The following is a 20248-nucleotide window of genomic DNA, read 5'->3' as shown; positions in this document are numbered from 1 at the left end:
TCAGGGATCCTCATTTCCTAATTAATCTGAATCTCCACTACTTTCCACTTTGCATTACTCTAATATACCCTTTGGGGGAGATAAGTTAAAGTACTGTTTTCTTGCAATTAGTAGCCAAATCCGTTCTGAAGAGCTAATGCACAGGATAGTGAATATAAACCATAACACCGTATTACCAGCATCACACTTGCTAAGAGATTACATCTTAATTATTCCCAGTACAAAAAAGAAATGATAATGATGTGATGTGATAGAGATGCAAACACTAAAATGGCAATCATATTACAATATGTAAATATCAAATTAAACATGTATTAATTAAATTTATATGTTTCATGTTAGACATATTCCAGTAAAAAATTTTAAGATGCTGTTCAATTACAAATGTAGTGCTACTGAAAAATATAGAAAATAAACTGATTTAATAGACGGCAAGTAGCTTTCCTACATTATTCCCTCATATTAGAGTTCTGTTAGGTGACAGCTACGTAGGTTTATGCCATGTGATTATGGCAACAATCTGATTGGATAGATTGCTGAGGCTCTAAGTACACTTAGGTAAAAAGGCTTGCCCACACACCTGGTCAAAGTATACCGGAGGTTTAAATGCAAAAAGAAGCTAGACGCCTACGATCAGAGTATATGCAGCAGATAGCATTGTCCAAACACATTTATTCACCGTCCCACTGGGTGTAAACACAGATCTGACATCCTTTGCCCTCTTATGCTCGTGGGGACCCACATTTTGAGAAAGGGGGAAACAGCTAACACACAGGACTGCATGTTCACAGGTTACATGGACAGTGACCGCAACGAGAACAGCAGAGTCTGCGCAGGCTGGCAGGTTTAAACACAGAGGTGTTCGTCTCTGCTAAAAAGACTTCCTGCAGATGACATTTCGAGAGCTGCCCGAGGTTAACTGTGGGACGCTGTGCTTTGGGTGGACTGCGGAAGACAGCCTTTCGAGAGGGAGCCGGAGCACTGGGCGAAGGCTGCTGGAGGGCCTGCGGGATGAGGAAGCCTTCCCACCACCGAAAACACCTCTCCAGCTCAGCCTCCCTTGCCTGGAGCCAGCCTAGAGCAAAGTTATTTTTTAAACTCCTTTCTGTGTTTAGTGTGAAGCAATCACCTTCACCGTTGGGGGGGTGGGGCTTACACAAACTTTCAGGTATTGTCTTCCTGCAACATTGGTCATAGAATCAAGAAAGGGAGACAATGAATCCCAGCAACCACAGGGTGAGTCAAAACTGCAGACAATTCAAGGAAATGCCTCGTCTGAACCGTCCTCTCTGGAGATAAGGTGAGGAAACCCCCACTTCAGGAGAGGGGGCTTTTGTGCGCACTCAAGGCCCCCGGGGTGAACCAGTTTTCTAAGCGCACAAGGTCACCCTGCTCACCACGGGCGCAGCTGCCGCTCACCTGTCCCCCTCCCCCGCACACACCCATGTCCTTCTCCTGGGCACCACCAGCCCCAAGTAGGCAATGCCAGCCAAAGGCAAATTAACGGTGACTGAAAATCAAAGGCGCGGGCTTCGGTCGCCCTGGCCCCCCAGCAGGAGGCTGTGAGAGGGGTGTGGCCTCTGGGCCAGCTCCACCCTGGAACCCTGGGAACCCGTGCAGGTCCGGTTTGGGCCCGGACAGAGCAGCGCCAGAGGCCTGGGAACAAAGGCAGCCCCTGCCTGTGCTCTGCGCTCTCCTGCGCGAAGGGGCTGAGCGAGCCAGGGAGGCACAGCCGGAATCTCTGCCCTGGAGACCTGCCCGTCAGGTTTTCATGTCCACGGCAGGGGATAAACTGTCCCAGCTGGTGTGAGCAAAAAGGAAGAAGTCCTTAATGTAGGTAGGACAGGAATATAAACTCTTCGGGATGAGCTGAAGGAAAAGATAAAAAGGTAACAGCGTTTCCGTGAGCATGAGGAAAGCATCTCTCGGATTTCTTGCTTGACAAGGGGGAAACCTGGCCTTCAGGGAAGCTCCTGGTGTGGGAAGGTGGGGGGCTGATGGAAGGGGGGATGGAAGGAGGGGATGGGAGGGGCGGGGCAGCCAGCAGCATGGGTCTCCCTGGCCCATCTTCTGCCCTGTGGTGGGGCTCTGCCCGACCAGACTGCCTAGCTCCCAGCTCAATTCCAGCGGGAGGTCATGGGGTGAACACACAGGTTCTCACGGGTACAGAAGTGAGGCCAGAAGCTCCCAGCAGTGGGAACAGTCACTGAGTCAACACAGGAGAACCAGGATGTCAGAACAAAGAGGCTAACTGGACAGTTGTGCAGTTAAGAGACAACAGTAGGATTTGGTGGAGAAGACATGCCAGATGGCTAGAATGGCTGCCCGTAAGTCTTGGACCCCAATACACACTTCACACCCCTCAAACTGAGGAAGGGGCTGGGGGCCCATTACTAAGACACTGGTCCTAGAGGTCACTCGACTCATGTCAGTAAAATTTGTCACTTCCTTAGGTAAACCACCTGGCACTACCTAGAGAATGGACAAAATTTAGTTCCACAAGTGCTGTATAAAGGACGCTGTTAACTCACCCTTAAACAAAAAGCTAAATAACCACAATATTTTCTTTGGAACTGAGGCTTTCTGATTACCTGAAGCCAAGAGCAAGAGGCTATCGGAAAGGTGAGGGAAGACATTATTAAGCGCCTTCAAACACACCCAGCAAAAGAGCAAAGTAAGACCATGACCACAATCATGACCACCACCATCACCAGACACGCCCACACATTTATAGCCAGGAAAATGACACTCTGTTGCATGGGATCTTTATTATGTCCAGTTGGGGTCTCCTACAATGTGACCAGCCCCATTTCTGGCCACACTGGTGCACCCAAAAAGGCTTAGTATCCCTCTCCAAATAGCCAATCCCCCTGCCTCTCAAAAAACTACATAGTCCAAGACAGAACTCTGCTCAGAGTCAGGAAAAATCCGTTTCCATTCACTTGCGAGGCATTTGGAGTTAGTGCACAGACTCCGGAGCCAGTCTGCCCAGGCAAAATCTCAGGTCTGCCACGCTGTAACTTTAACGACATTGGGGGAAGTCACCTAACCTCACTGGGCCTCAGGATTCTATAAAATGGGTATTAAAATAATACCTACTCATAAGCTTTTGTAATGACCAACTGCATTATGATATGTAAAGAACTTAAAACAGTGGTTGGCATATTCTAAGAACAATATTAATATTTGTCATTATTACTGCTATCTACATTATTATATTCTGCAGTATGTTACAGAAAACCTCTGTTTTCCACACTTCTCTCAGATAGGCTGACAACATCATCCCTACTCCAAGAAAGTTTAAAGCCAACATGAAATCATTTTAAAACAGAGTAATTTCAGATGGCTTTCCTATATCCAGGTTAACAGCCTATGATAAATTTTAAGTGACCATGAATTCTTAACAGCTATTCCATTAATAGTCTAAGTTCAACCCTGTCCCCTGTGGGCTGGCCCGATGACATTTTTTCACCAACAGAATGGACAGTTTCTGCTCTTGTCTTCTTGCTGGGCAGCCGTCAGGTGAGGGAGCCTGAGCTGGCCTTTTGGAGAATGAAGGCAAATGACAGAGATGAGTTATCCCGGCTGAGGTCTCCTAGATCACCAGGCAGCGGCATGAGTGACCCCAGGGGAGGCTGGCGGAGCCCAACCCAAACTGCTGACCCACAGAATCATAAGCAAATAAAAGGGTTGTTGTTTTAAGCCACTGAGTTTGAGTGGTTTATTATTGTGCAACAAGAGAGAACTGCTCCAGAGCCAAATCAAAGGAGGTCTTACCGGCAGGCTTACCAGCCGCTGCCTGGTGCTTCCAAGCTCTCATCTCACCCGCCTCCTGCCCACCCAGCTAGGCCACTGCTGTCAGCATATCAACTCGGGAAAAGCTGAGACTCATGAACGATCAAACCTGGAGATGGAGGCAAGCTTTCTGTGCCAAGGTAGGAGCCAAACTGGGTCTTTCCGGGAGGGTGGGGAGACACAATTTGGTTCCTTTTAGTCTGTGATGACTACGGGGCCAGAAATGGCAAGACCTGGCCTCATTGGAAGTAGCTCTATGCCATGGGTCTTAAATATTGCACAATGAAGTGGGTAGACACATTTAAGGTGTGAGCAAACCAATTCAAGGTCAGCATCACCAGGTGAGAACCAGGGGGAGCCAGTCAGAATCAAGCATGTAATCCGCATGCCCCAGATATGTCTCTCCAAGAACGCAAGAAGCCCCAAAGGCCTTCATTATTTCTGCTGTTCACAGCAAGAAAATGATATTGTAAGCTTTGATTTTTCTGTAACCTAAGCAAAAAACCCCAACTATACACAGTACAGGGAAAAAATACCAAGTTCCATAGATCAGTGTTCTTTCATCTGTAACACGCGGGGAAAGTTGGTAATTGTCTTGGTAGGAAAAACACTCTGAAATATGTTATGAGAGATTCTGGAGGCTTAAAAGTCCCTGTCTATTATAAGTAACGTCACCACATCTAAATGAAACCATCTTATTCATTTGATAAATTGAATCAGCCTTAGTGTTGAAGGTTCTTAGATCAAGACCAGTAGCATCTGTCGTGCATATATCTGTCTGTTCATCTCATATTTATTGAGCAGCTACTTTGTACTGTCTATTCTGTGGGTGTGTGAGCATGGGGAGAATTATAGAAAAGTAGCTAAGACATCTCACCTTTGAAGAGTTTACAGGTCTGGTCATCTTGAAAAACTAAACTCCCTGCTAGTAACCCAGCTGAGCTCCACCCAAAGTGCTGCATCAATTGAAACTGATTAGGTTATAAACCAAGAGAGGTTAGAAAAGTCCCTATTTCCTGGAATCTCAGAGCGGACCAGATGTAAGTGGTCCACAGAGGAAGGGGCACAACTGAAGTCAGTAAGCCGAGGGTTCGCAGCTCGTTTTGGGGCAGAGCCACCTCTGGGTCCTGGGCTCCAGGCCAGCAGGACTCCTGCCGAACCCCGAAGCCACCCCACAGTTCCGGCCCGACTGTCAGCAGACAGAAGTGGGCCATCCCATCCGGTGAGCAGCTCTGCGCTTGCACAGGGGAGCAACTCGAGGACACAGCTTCCTGTGGAATAAACTTAAGGGCCCTCCAACCATACACAGCAGCCATTAGGATAGGCTCGTGAAAGCAAAGGCTCAAGAAAACACTTGTTACTTTTAAAATTCAAAACTCATATAGTAACTATGCGAACAGACTATCCAGGAAAGGCAAGAGCAAAGCACGCTGATGTGTTCGAGGCTTACAGCACTGGCCTCTTTCCAAACTGGGTGATTTTTAATCTTCATTATTTTCTCTATATTCTCTATAAGCCAAATACTCTTTCACAATCTTGAACTACACACACACACACACACACACATATATATACATTATTGTCAACAGTATATATTTTTAATGTTTTGACTTCGTCAGTGCAGAGACAAAATGTCAATGGTAGGTGGGCAGAGGGCAAAGGGCATGTGAGCAGGGTCAAGTGTGAAAGCCGAGTGGAATCCAGCCATAAAGACCTGCGCGTGGGGTGAAGCTGCCGTGTGGTCGACCCCACTCTGTGCCGCTCATTTAGTGACATCCCGACTCTGCCCCCTTTGGCTTGGCTTGGCTGTCCTACTCTGAGCAACTTACCTAAACGCTTTAAACCTCAGTTTCCTCTGCAGATTAAGAAAGAAAAATACAAATAAAATGCTCCCTCTTCTAGTGCCTGGCAGAGAGCAGGAGCCAATAAATGTTAGTTGAAATGATAGTGGTGGCAGAAACGGTCAACATTAGAGTTGTTGTTTTTTATTGCCATTGTTATCATTATTATTATGACTATCATGATGATGATCCTGACACTGCGTTTAGCACTATAACTACACAGGCATTATGTTTCCTTGCTTTGGGAGATCACCCCATGTCTCATTGCTGGACCGTCACTTCTCTGATCCCCATATACTTCAGGGTTTTGTTTTGTTTTTTAATCCTCACCTGAGGATATTTTTCCATTGATTTTTTCAGATAGAGTGGAAGGGAGAAAGGAAGGGAGAGAGAGAGAGAAACACTGATGTGAGAGAGATGCATCAGTTGGTCGCCTCCCGCAGGACCGCAGCCTCCCATAGGAGGGCAACGAAGCTACATGCCCTTGACCAGAATCGAACCCTCGACTCTTCGGTCCACAGGCTGGCACACTAACCGCTGAGCCAAACCAGCCAGGGCTACTTCGGGTTTATTAATAGTAGACTCTTAAGTTGAAGTAGCAGCTTGCACTCCACCCAATATTCCCTGAGGGGTAAGTGATGATAACACACAGATTCCTACTTGTTTTCTTCCTAATTAAGGTAGTACAACATCATTCTTTAAAAAAGGCAAGGAGTAAAACATCTTAGTAGACATCTACAGAATACTGCTTTGTACCTGAAACACATAATTAGCATGAACAAACACGAGTGCTAATAATTCATTCTGCTCTTTAGACGAGAACCAGGAAGGTAAACATGGCGCAGACCCCATCAGCTCACAATCTCAGACAACTTCCTTTGGCGGCTGCCCCTTTACCTGGGATGCAAGGTGGGAGGTCTGCAGGCCAGCCAGACTGCTGGGCTGGCAGCTCAGAGCCCATGCCAGGGAGATTACTCAGCAGACCAGGCTGAGGTCCCTGAAGCCTCGAAGAGACATTCCTTGGTCTTAGCAGCCTGACCTCAGAAAACCGGAGCTCAGGTCAGTTTTCTCACTGGGAAAATGGAGACTTGCCGAACAGTCGGACCTGGTCAGCCTGTGTACTAAGCACCACACCTCAATTTAAAGGGCAAAATGAAGTACAAAGCAGGCATCGGTAAAACCCGGCTTTCAATGTGCCCACGTCGGTGCTGTTGCCTCTTCTCTGTTACAGTGACACTCTCACCCTACTTTTGGATCAGCAGCCTTTTTTCTAATCCTTAACATTTAAATGTCCTCTGATTACAAAGGCTCAGTAAATACGCATACACTTACTAAGTAGAGTTAGCAATGTATTACACTTGACAGAGACTCTTTTGAGCATCACTTCCCACTCGCCCGATAGTCTCACCCCATCCCTGGGACCATGACTCTAGAAGGGTCTCTTTCCATTGATCAAATTAGTGTACCGTGTGGGAAGCAGGGAAGACGCTGATTCACTCCTCATCCCCTGAGCAGGGGGACTCCCGCCTTGGGTTCACCAGAAATGGACCAAAACCAGGCTTTGAAGTGCCAGGACCACAGTGAGCAGGGAAGGGTGAGAATGGGCTAGAAAGCCTGGCACATTGCCAAGGATACGGGCTAAAGACAGAGCCCCACAGCATTCAAGAGTGCACGGGGATCCCTGTCAACCCAGTCCAGAGCTTCCAAAGGAAACGCCCAGGCCACCCGTAATCACCTCACTTCTTACCTTGAGAGAGGGAGCGTGGCACTCAGATTCCTCTCCAACAGCGACAAGGTCTGTGCCCAGAGGAAGCAGCCACAGCCTACCAAAGATAAAAAGAGAAGGTAAGAGCCAGTGCCGACAGCGAGCTACATTTCTGAACAACTGGAATGTTTTCTCACAAAAGGCAGGTGTCCGGATGTTTGACGACCTCACAGAGCAGAACAGCAGCGATAGAACCAACTGAACAACTGAACAGTATCAAGTGCGCAACATTCCTGGGTACAATCAAGTCGGGTACTGCTGCAAGGTTATGGAGAGAGTGAGCTGACGTCCCAGGAACACACCCCTGGGCCCCATCTAGTTGGGAATGGGAATAACTGGTGAAATCATACGCCGCAACACGTCCCTCCACAAAAATGGCTGATGAGCAAGAAGCTGGCAGAACTCTGTAACACTGACATGCATCAGGGTATGTTGGCAGGTCAGCACATTCACACATTCACATCCACACACAATGCAGGCTCTATGCCGTTGAACCATCCCTGCTTTGGAAGGCAGCCGACCAGCTGATGAAATCATGACTACATGAGATTTGAACCTAGATGAGGAGGTGGGAGGGAACTGGAAACTGTGTCTACATGCACTCAAGCAAATGGAAAAGACAAATAACAATTATGCCCAATTTTGACAAACTTTGTTATATATTTATATCCCTATCTGTGATGGTTGATTTTATGTGTTTAATCAACTTGGCTGGGCTATGGTGCCCAACTGTTTGCTCAAACACATCTAGATATTGCTGTAAAGACATGTTTTAAATGTCATTAACAACTTTGAGTCCTGCAGATGACCCACTGTAACGTGGGTGGGCCTCATCAAATCAGCTCAGGCCGTAAGAATGAAGACTGAGTTCCCTCTGAGTCTCCAGCCTGCTGGCCTGGCCACCTCCACCCTCATGTCAGTCAATTCCTTAAACTCACTCTCCTCCCCCCCCGCCCCGTCTCACTGGGTTGGTTCTCCAGATAACCCTAACTAATATACCATCTAATGTCAGGAAAAGATAAGTTGGCTTATAATACACATATACTATGTAAAGAAGACAACATTTTTTTTAAAAAGAGACTACAAGAATATGAGGAAAAGTTAGTCCACAGAAATGTATGTTATAAAGTAGTAAACTATTACTTGATATGGTTCATAAATTGGATCCTGAGCATCCTAGTGGCCAAAGCAAAGAAGAAAACAGACACAAGATAATCACATTGACTTTAAGATGAAACACAATGCACATATTTCTCAAGGGTGTTAACTTTTTCCTGTCATGAAGAAATTTTTCCCAAGGCATTAACCTTCTTTTTCTTGGGTAAACTGTCAAAGTATCCTTTGTCATCCACACTAGGATGTCAGGGGGGAGAGTGGTAATTGATACTGCCCCTGGGTGTACACCATAGGGAGCCTCCTGTAATGCTTCTTGTTGCTTCCCTCTGGGCAAGATACAAGGTCAAAGTGCATCACAGTCAGATCATCTGGCTTGATTCAGGGATAAAGAGGAGACTTTCTGGAAGAATGAATGAACTCCATATCCTATGAGATATTCCCAAAAATATGATTGTTTCTCCCACCAAAAAGCTGGGTGGGAATCAGGCTATAGCCGTCTGAGGCTGTGGTCTCTGGAACCGCCTGCAGTACAGGTTTTCTCGACTGCTGACGAGGGGCGGATCCCCAGGAACACTTCCCTCAAAGGTTTATAAACTGAGATTTAAGTTTACATTTTTGCATTTGCAGAAGTCATATCCTCTTCCGGCACTGGAATCAATTTTTTCTAAAATGTTTTTATGGCAAAAAATACGTAACATCAAATTCACCCTTTAACATTTCAAGTGTGCAGTTCAGTGGCATTAAGCACATTCACAACGTTATCAACCATCACCGCTACTCATCTCCGGACCTTTTTCATCATCTCAACCGGAATCTCTGTGCCCATGACACAGTAAGTCCCCAATTCCCCTCCCTCAGCCCAATAGCCACTATTCTACTTTCTGTCTCTATGACTTTGCCTAATTGAGGCAACTCATACAAATGGAATCACATATTTGTCCCTTTTTGTCCATATTTCACTAAGTATATAGTGTTTTCAAGGTTCACCCACACTGTACCATGTGTCAGAATTCCATTCCTTTTGATGCCTGAATAATATCCCATTGCACGTATATTACCACATTTGTTTGTCCTGGAACCAATGTTCACATAATTAATTCAACAAACAATTATCAGACTTTTACAATGTGAAGAGTTAGATTTTTTCCAATATTAACTTCAGTCTAAGAACCACGCACGAGGCAGAGGGGCTGCTCCACAAGAGCCAATTAACTGTGTAAATCCTATTTCAGAAGCAGTAGCAGCAGTGAGAAAACTGAAGTCTATTAACTCGTCTTTCTTCCCTAAGGGTTAGGTAAATCTGCCCCGCGATCTTAATTAATGTTCTCCACTTCGAAAGCCGAAGTGAGGGAGGAACATGCCCACTATGTGGGACTCTTCATGCCCTGGTGCCTGAAGCTTAAGGGACATTCTTGACCCCAGACAGTGATAACAAGCTTCTATCAACACCGCTGAAGTCAAGAAGTCAGAGAAACTGCACCACTATGAAGCGGTGTTTCCTGTCCCTGGAGATAAAATTCCCGGACGAAATCCACTAGGAAAGCATGTCTCTCCCTAACCTGTTTGCCTTCCGTAAGCTGCCCCTTTCTTGGGCATATAAATTAGGTAACCGGTCTTCTATGTGGAAGCATGGGTCTCAGGGTAAACAGCTCCTCCCACAAGGCACCGGAGCAGTTGAAAGAGATAGCAAGAGGCTGCACTCCGCCTGGGTTTCACCTTCAGAGGACATATAAGAGCAGAGGGCACGGAGGAGAGATGCCACCGCACACCCGGTTCACAAAAGGGGCCTAGTGCGCGTCATCACCATCCCAGGAAGGGGATGACAAACAGTCACGTCTGCACACGGCAAGGGGACTGCAAGCCAAGAGCCACGGAGATGAGGCCACGTTGTCCAGCATGAGCTTCTCAGCTGGGAGGACCCTGCGGTCGGCCCAGCCCATGAGCACACAGATGCGCCGACATTCACCCCAGACTGTTAACACGTGGATGAGCTGAAGTGCATTCACCAGCTTGGTGTTCCGTTAGCTAGGAACATGTCCTCTAAACAACAAAAGCTGTTTGGGGAAATTATAGAGAATTTGGCTTTGAGTTCCTTCTATATGTCTTTTAAGACTGAGGTTTCTTTTTAGATAAAAAAAAAAAAAAAAATGAACACTGTTGCCCTGGCCAATTTGGCTCAGCGGTTAGAGCGTCAGCCTGTGGTCCAGAGAGACCCGGGTTCGGTTCCCGCTAAGGGCATGTACCTCAGTTGCAGTTAGTCCCCGGCCCTGGTTGGTTGTGCGGGTGGCAGCCACTCGATGTGTCCCTTTCACTTCGATGTTTCTCTTTCTCTCTCTCTCTCTCTCTCTTCCTCCCTCCCTCCCACTCTAACCAAAAATGTAAAAATGTCCTCGGGTGAGGATTAAAAAAAAAAAAAAAAAATGAACACTGTTAAGACTGTTCTTTTTAATATGCAGTTAGGGAGTCCATTGCCTCTGAAACAGGAGACATTTCCATGGGTTGTAGAAACCGGCCCCCAACAGACTGAAGCCTGGATGCTAATACACAGGAAACCTCACCAGGAAACCCCCAATGAGAAGGCACTCAGTTTTCTGTCCCAAGTGATCATTCAACCCTTCTTCTTAGGCTTCGGCATACACATTCTGGACCTGGACAAGGGACACAACTTGAATACTCAGATTTTATCTGTGACAGTCATTATGACCCTCCAAGTTGTGTTACATTTATTCAAGCCTTTCTGATGCACACACACCTTCGAACATTCCCCACGGCCTGGCTCCGTTCTCGAAGAACCCCAACGAAGCAATCGGGGTTCATCAGTAGTTCTATCATTGAATGTAAATGCTAATTCCCTTCTGTATGGACTTAACTGTCTCCTCCTCGGTTCAAAATTCATATGTTGAAGTCCTAACCCCCCCCCCCCCCATAACTCACAATGTGACTATACTCAGATATAAGATCTTTAAAGAGGTGATTCAATTAAAATGAGGTCTTCAGAGTGGGCTCATCCAATATGACTGCTGTTCCTATGACAGAAGTTAGACACAGACATGTACACGGAAACACCATGTGAAGACACAGGAAGAAAACAGCCATCTGCAAGCCAAGGAGAGACACCTCAAAAGCAACCAACCCTGCCACAGCCTGATCTCAGGCTTCCAGCCCCCGGACCTGTGAGAAGAGAAATGTCTGGGGTTCAACCACCTAGTCTGTGGTACTTGTCACGCAGGCCTCGTAACCAACACCTCCCTCTTCCCTTCTCCTCTGAACACCCGATTCCCAGGAAGGAGTCTGGGGAGGGCCTGGCGGGCATTCATTTCCTTTTTCACAACCAGGGAATCTCTAAAACCAAGAAAGTGATGAGTAGGAATGTCTCACAAACACCCCGAAAACCCCCTACTCCAAAACAGGGAACCCCTGCTCGAGGGCCCTGACCTCCACATTGCAGCAACTTTCTCTGCCTTCCCAAAAAGCTCTGTGCTAACGCGAAGTCACCCTGCAAACAGCACCTTCGGGATACTGTTCCCAGAAATTGTGTCGTCATATCTGATGCCTCAATGCCCGGGGCTGGCTCAGATGCCTCAGCCAACCTCAGTTCCCTCTTCCTAAAAAGAAAACAAGAATTACGGGCCAAAGTGCCCTGCGTGGTACTGAAGCAAGTCTGGAGCAAGAGAATCCTGGGGATGCAAGGACCCTCGGTTGCTTTGGACTTGAGTCTCAAGTAATGACGTTCTCCCTCACTGGAAACGTTCATACGCGAGAGGTGACTGATGTTCTTTGTTCGTGCTGAGAGCCACAAACACCACCGTTTAATGTCCATGCTCTCTAGTGTGAGCAGGGATGTGTGTGCCTAAAGCACAGGTGGGTATTCGATCAGGTTCCAGGGGCTGTGGCTTGAAGGGGACACGCTGGATTCGGAGGGGACCCGACCAAGATGGACTGTTGGAGGCAGGTCACAAGGGACAGTGGTAACACAGGGATCACCCAGCCTGTCCTAGCGTCCCAGGTCCACTAGTCTCATCAAGCTCTTCAGTCTGGCTCAGTTCCCCTCCCCAAAGCCAATACAAGCTTGGCACAGCTTTGCCTAAAAGCATCCAGAAACAAATGTGAAGTCTCCTATTATTAGAAGTAATGTCCTCAAACACTCTTGGAGCCAGTGAACAAGGCCCCTGGGCCCTCTCCAGGCTGCAGTGGCGGCTGGGGCTTCTTGTCCAGGGCACATTCCAGCAGCAGGGACCACTAACGCTCAAGCTGACACTCACGCCTGCCAAGTCCCAGCCCACAAAAGACAGCAGACTGATGCAATTAGCCAGGCCAATGGGAACTTGTCAACCCATTTAGATAACACAGTCCTTGGATTTATTCAGTTCCCTTTACTGGAGGGCCATTGCGCTTCCACCCCCTGCTGTTCTGGGTGCTGCACAGCATTTTTCTAGCGAGGAAAAAAAGGGTGATTTCTCAGCCAACAAATTCCGGGGTTCTGCAGTTAAATCAGCACGCCTCATGCATCAAGCCAAGGATAATTTGACCGTAGGAATCAAGGGACGTGCCCTATTGAGTGACTTTGTCACAGAATCTGAAACTCAGTGATGAATTCTGAAAAAAAATTAACGTATCCAATTAATTTTAAAAAACACTAAGATTTCATATCCAATGCAATCTTCCTTACACCTTAACAACTGATCACATACTCGCCTTGCTAATGGTTTTGTTTCAATTATTAATTGTGAGCATCTCAAGAGTCCACATGGGATCTTATTCTTATCTCCCCTTCCGTGCCTAGCATAGTGTGGAACACAAAACAGAAACTCAGTTAAGACTCAATTAACTGATTGCTTCTTGCTTTTGAAATATTTTTCCCTGTAGGGATGCAGACCCGCTCTACTTGCCTCATTTAATCAACAGCATAACTGCTTCCTCACCCCGGCCCCTCACCAACTACCTTCCGCAACAGGGTCTTCGCGATGATTTCCCGACGGGGGTCCAGTGGACACACAAAACAACAAAGTGACAGGTGGAGCTTTGAGGCTGGTCAATTCTTTTCCCGTGTTTTAAAATCTGAGCATACCTGTACATTTCCTGGGACTGCCTGAACAAATTACCACACATTTAGTGGCTTAAAACAATAGTTCATTATATCACAGTTCTGAGGGCCAAAAGCAAGATGTCAGAGGGATTGATGCCTTTTGGAGGCTCTGAGGGACAATCCGTCTCCTTTTAGTTTCTGGTGCCTCCCAGTCTCTGGGCTTTGGAGCTACATAATTCCAATCTTAGCCTCTGTCTTCGCTATGTCAAATCTCCGTCTCCTTTCTCTTATAAAAACGCTAGTCAGCCCTGGCCAGTTTGGCTCAGCGGTTAGAGCGTCCGCCTGCGGTCCGGAGAGACCCGGGTTCGGTTCCCGCTAAGGGCACGTACCTCGGTTGCAGTTTGTCCCCGGCCCTGGTTGGTCGTGCGGGTGGCAGCCACTTGATGTGTCCCTTTCACATCGATGTTTCCCTCTCTCTCTTCCTCTCTCTCTCTCCCACTCTGTCTGTACAAAAAATGGAAAAAATGTCCTCGGGTGAGGATTAAAAATAAATAAATAAATAAATAAATAAATAAATAAATAAATAAAATGCTAGTCATTGGATCTAGGGCCCACCCTAAATCCAAGATGAGCTCATCCTGAGATCCTTAACTTAATTACATCTGCAAGGACCCTATTTCCAAATCAGCTCACTTTCACAGGGACTGGGGGTTAAGACTGAGATATATCTAGTTTGGGGAATACTATTCAATCCAGACCCAGAACACACCACGTGTACCACAAAGCCCTCTGCTTCTCCCAAAGCTCTTCTTCACATTGACAGACTCAGTCCCAGGGAGGGCCCAGGCTGAACTCTTCAGGTCATCTGCAGGGGCTCTCACCCCCTTGCTCCCCAGTTCCAATCAGCTCCATAATTCACACTACTGAAGTTGTATTAATACGACTTAACAAAACTGCCCGTGCCTGTCTCCTCTCCCATACCTGCTGCCTGACCACCCAGGCCCCAGCTTGGATCACCTGTCTTAGACCAGGCTATGACTTCTTCTTCCCTGTTCTCCCAGCTTCCTTTCCTGACCAGCCCACCTGTTGCGTCTTAAACAGAGCCCAACCTGCCACAACCATGTCCACACACTTCCAGTGGCCTGTAACCAAATGAAGCCCGATCTCCTTACAGCCTAGCATCTGGGTCTACCTGGCTGAGTCCCAGACCCTCTCCCAGACTGGTTTTCTGATGCTCCTCTCCATGTGGTCCAGGCTTTGGGCAAAGTAAGTTACTAACTGCTCTGAAATACCTCCTCAAATGCCTCCAAGACTCTGAGGTCCCTCTGCCTGGGATTTATTGATTGATTCAACAAGCTTTTACCTTGACTATGTCTCCTTGTCAATATGTCAGACAGAATAGCTCAAAAGACAACACATTCATAAGTCTCTGTCCAGTTTCATCATCCACAATGGATTCCTCCTTCTTTTAAAATGCAATAGCCTGACGGAGACTTGAGTACTTGTCATCAACCTCATGGCAGAATCTGGACAGAACTGTTTTACTCATGTACTTTGCCCCATAATCTAGCACCATGCCTTCACATAACACGTGCCTAGAAACATCTGGTCAATAAAGTATACATCAAGTTAGTGAATAATACCATCCTTGCCTGCACACAGCTTACATTTGGGGATGAGGAGGCTGAAATAAGCACAAAAGTAAGAAAGAATGACCCATATCAGGATATTGTGAGTATCATAAGAGAAGTATGAGTGGAATTCTCTGGGGAACGCAGAAGAGGAAGCTTTTGAAAGGGTGAAAGTGTCCTAGAGGAGGTATAACTTAAGATAGATTTTGAGAGATAAAAACTATTTTGAAGAGCAAAAGGTGTGGGGGGGTTATCAGGGAAGAGGAAAAAATACAGAAGAAACAGCATCTGCAAAAGACACAGAGCCAAGTGAAAACAAATGGCAGTTCCCAGGTTCCATAGAGAGCAGAGATTCCTGGACCACTGACTGAGTGAAGGGCAAGGAACGGAAGGCAAGACCATAGAGACAGGTCAGCATCTTGCACGCTATGCCGAGGAACTGACTCTGTAGGAGAGGGGAGTCAGGGAAGGCTTCTAACAGGTGTGATGGGGTCACATCTGCCTTTTCAGATGACCACTTCCAGGGATCCCAGAACCTAAACCTGGACATGTATAAAAATCATCTGGAGAGATTCAAACTTGCTTTAATATGGTGAGATAAAGCACAAATAACAATATAACAATTCTCCATTTGTACTGAAATCATGTTGATGTTTTGTCATTTTGGCTTTAAAATGTTTAAGAGAAATAAACCATACCAACCCTTGACCTCCCCTCTGTTCCCTTCCCCAGAAATAAGCACATCCTTTTGGTGAGTATCCTTGTAATCCATGTGTACACAGAGAAAGAAATATATAGCTGTGTGTATGTATCCATAACAACTAAGTAGCATTACTCTTTTGAGTTAAGATCATATAAATGATACACTTATCTGTATCTACTGTTCTAAATACTGTTCTAAATGTCTTTTACTCACTCAAAGCATCTGTCAAAGCTCAGATTCCTGCATCCCACTCAGATCTAATTAATCACAAACACCGAGTGGAGGTGTTTAGAAAGATGCACTTTTTAAGCATCCCAATTCATTTTGATGTCACTAGGTCTGCATTTGGGAGTCACTGACGTAGAAGACAAACTGGAGAGACGATGAAGCAGAGGTAAGAGGAGCAGTAAGACCGCTGTACCATAATTCAAGCAAGAGGTGATGAGGCCCTAGGTGAGGGTAGTAGTGATGGAAATTAAGGTTGGGGGACAGATTCTGAGGCCCTGAAAGGATAAAAGCAATAGGACTTTGAAACTAATTAGATTCTGGGGTGAGAAAAAGTAGTAGCTAAGAACTGGCCCTAAGGATGTTAACTTGAGTGAACTGGAGGACAGTGACACCGTTAACGAAAATGGCATGCACAGGAGGAAGAACAGGCTCTGGGAGAGGAAGCTGGCTTGGGTTTTTTGTTGTTGTTTTTTTAAATTATTTTTATTAATTTGTTTTTGTTACAGATGTTTCTTTTTCCCCCATTGACACCCTCCTCCCCATCTCCCCCACCCCTTCCCCAGCTTCGTTGTCTATGTCCATTGGTCATGCATACATGCATGTAAGTTCTGTGGTTTACCTCTTCCCCCCCCAACCCCCTCTTCTGGGGTTTGTCAATCTATACCCTACCTCTATGTCTCTGGATCAATTTTGTTCATTAGTTTGCTTAGTTAATTATATTCCACAAATAAGTGAGATCATGGGATATTTGTCTTTCTCTGCTTCGCTTGTTTCACTTAGCATAATACCCTCCAGGTCCCTCAATGTCATCTCAAAGGATAAGAGATCTTTCTTTCTTACAGCTGCATAGTACTCCATTGTGTATATGTACCACAGCTTTTTAATCCACTCATCTACTGATGAACACTTGGATTGTTTCCACATCTTAGCTATTGTAAATAGTGCTGCTTTGAAACAGGGGTACATACGTATATTCTTTCTGATTAGTGGGATCACTGGGTCAAATGGCAGTTCAATTTTTAACTTTTTGAGGTAACACCACAGTGTTTTCCAAAGTGGCTGGACCAGTCTGCATTCCCACCAGCAGTGTACTAGAGTCCCCTTTTCTCCACACCTTCGCCAACACTTGTTGTTTGATGATTTGTTGATGGCGGCCATTTTGACAGGTGTGACATGATACCTCTTAGTTGTTTTAATTTGCATTCCTCTAATGATTAGTGATGTTGAGCATTTCTTCATACGTCTCTTGGCCATTTGTATGTCCTTTTTGGAGAGGTATCTATTTAGTTCCTCTGCCCATTTTTTAATTGGGTTCTTTGTCTTCCTTTTGTTGAGTTGTATGAGCACTCTATATATCTTTGAAATTAACCCCTTATCTGATGCATCATTGGCAATGATGGTCTCCCATATAGTGGGATCCCTTTCTGTTTTGATGGTTGTTTCTTTTGCCGTGCAGAACTTTTTAGTTTGATGTAGTCCCATGTGTTCATTTTTTCCTTTGTCTCTGTTGCTTTAGGTGTTGTATCAGTGAAAATTCTGCTGCATATGATGTCTGAGATTTTGTTGCTTACATTTTCTTCTAGAATTTTTATGGATTCACGAGTTACATTTAAGTCTTTTATCCATTTTGAGTTTATTCTCGTGTATGGTGTAAGTTGGTGTTCTAGCTTCATTTTTTTTTTTTTTTTTTTTTTTTTTGCAGGTAGCTGTTACATCTTCAATTTCTTTAGTTGTTATTGGTCTGTTCAAGTTTCCTATTTCTTCCTGGTTCAGTTTTGGGAGGCTATGTGTTTCTAGAAATTTGTCCATTTCTCCTAGATTGTCCAACTTGTTGGCATATAATCATAGTATGTTTCAATGATCCTATGTATTGCTGTGGTATCAGTTGTTACTTCTCCTCTTTCATTTCTGATTTTGTTTATTTGGTTTCTCTCTTTTATTTCTTGGTGAGTCTGGCTAAAGGTCCATCCATCTTGTTTATCTTTTCAAAAAAACCAGCTTTTTGTTTCATTGATCTTTTGAATTGTTTTTTTGGTCTCTATGTAGTTTATTTCTGCTGTGACCTTTACTATTTCCTTCCTCCTACTAGCTCTGGGTTTTTCTCTTTGTTTACTTTCTAGTTCTTTAAGTTGTAGAGTTAGAAAGTCAATTAGGAATTTTTCTTCGTTTCTTTTTCTGTAGTACTATGAACTTCCCTCTCAGAACTGCTTTTGCTGTGTCCCATAGATTTTGTGTTGTTGTGTGTTTGTTTTCATTGGTTAGAGTTAGGGTTAATTTCTTCCTTGATCTCGTTAGTAACCCATTTGTTGTTTAATAACATGCTATTTAGCCTCCAAGTGTTTGAATGATTTTGTGTGTTTTTATTGTAATTGAGTTCTAGTTTCACGCTACTGTGATCTGAGAAGATGCTTGATATGATTTCAATCTTCTTGAATTTGTAGAGACTTGCTTTGTGTCCTAACATGTGGTCTATCTTTGAGAATGTCCCATGTGCACTTAAGAAGAATGTATGTTCTGCAGCTTTGTGGTGAAATGTTCTGTAAATATCAATGAAGTTCAACTGATCCAGTTCGACTTGTAAGAACTCTGTTCTTGTTAATTTTTTTGTTTAGAAGATCTATCCAGTGGTGTCAGTGGCATGTTAAAGTCACCCAATAAGATCGTATTGCTATTGATTTTTCCTTGAAGTCCTCCAGAAGCTTTTTAATATATTTTGGTGCTCCCGTATTTGGTGCATATATGTTTACCAGGGTTATATCCTCTTGTTGGATTGATCCTTTTAATATTATGTAGTGCCCTTCTCTGTCTCTTATTATGGCCCTCGTTTTGAAGTCTATGTTGTCAGATATGAGTATTGCTACATCAGCTTTTTTTTCATTTCCATTTGCTTGGAAAATTTTTTCCATCCTGTGTGAGTCTTTTGTTGTGAGGTGGGTCTCTTGTAGACAGCATATACATGGGTCATGTTTTCTTATCTAGTCAGCTACCCTATGTCTTTTGATTGGAGCATTTAAGCCATTTACATTTAAGGCAATTATTGATAGATAGTTATTAGTTGCCATTTTAATTTTATGCCTGTGTTCCTCCGCCCCCCTTTCTTCTTCTTACAACACTCCCTTCAGCATTTCTTGCAGTGCTGATTTGGTGGTGGCAAATTCCTTTAGCTTTTTTTTATCCATGAAGCTCTTTATTTCTCCTTCAATTTTGAATGACAGCCTTGCTGGATAGAGTAGTCTTGGATTCAGACCCTTGCCTTGCATTACTTTGTGCACTTCATGCCACTCCCTTCTGGCCTGTAGTGTTTCTATTGAGAAATCAGCTGACAGTCTGATGGGAGCTCCCTTGTAGGTAACTTTCTGTCTCTCTTGCTTCCTTTAAGATTCTTTCTTTGTCTTTAATGTTTGCCACTTTTATTATGATGTGTCTAGCTGTGGGACCTCTGGGGTTCATCTTGCTTGGGACTCTCTGTGTTTCCTGGAGTTGTGTGACTTTCTTCTTTACCAGTTTAGGGAAGTTTTCTGTCATTATTTCTTCAAACAGGTTCTATATTCCTTTCTCTGATTCTTCTCCTTCCGGTACCCCTATAATGTGAATGTTATGTTTTGTATTGTCCTACAGCTCTCTTAAACTCTCCTCCTGGTTTTTAAACTTTTTTTCCATTTGCTGCTCTATTTGGGTGTTTTTCTCTACCTTGTCTTCTAAGTCGCTGATTCGGTCTTCAGCTTCTTCTAATCAACTATTGAACCCTTCTAAGGTATTTTTCATAACAGTTATGTCATTCTATATTTCCTCTTGATTTTTATGCATCGCTTCTACCTCTTTATGCGTAGCTTCTACCTCTTTTTTTAAGCTGAAGTAGTTCCCAGTGAGCTCTTCATAATTCTTAAGTTGCTTGTAGTTCTCACCAAATTGTCTTAGCACCCTTAAAATCATTGCTTTGAATTCTTTGACAAGTTGCTTTCTTCCATTTCCTGTCGTTCCTTTTCCAGTGATTCCTCTTTTTCTTTCCTTTGGGTGTGGTTTCTTTGTCTCCCCATTTTAGCCACCTGGTAGCTCTATATCTGGTGAGGAATGTTTGGATGTGTAGGCAGCTCAGTGTATATCAAATACAGCTACTGTGCCTCCCAGACTATTCTGTTGCAT

At 44.8% G+C, this 20248-nt stretch overlaps 1 protein-coding gene across 1 annotated transcript in view; it reads right to left on the bottom strand.

Annotated features, from left to right (window-relative positions):
- Positions 1–20248, bottom strand: part of LYPD6B (LY6/PLAUR domain containing 6B) — a 73810-nt gene that overhangs the window by 47653 nt on the left and 5909 nt on the right. Inside the window, exon 2 of the mRNA XM_036254759.1 lies at positions 7384–7459. The gene's annotated coding sequence lies outside the window, so the exon portion shown is untranslated. The remainder of the gene's footprint in view (positions 1–7383; positions 7460–20248) is intronic.

This window comes from Molossus molossus, unplaced genomic scaffold (genome assembly GCF_014108415.1).
Source record: "Molossus molossus isolate mMolMol1 unplaced genomic scaffold, mMolMol1.p scaffold_m16_p_11, whole genome shotgun sequence".
Classification (NCBI taxonomy): domain Eukaryota; kingdom Metazoa; phylum Chordata; class Mammalia; order Chiroptera; family Molossidae; genus Molossus; species Molossus molossus.
Note: the sequence above shows the minus strand (reverse complement) of the source record. Positions and strands in the feature narration are given on the sequence as shown.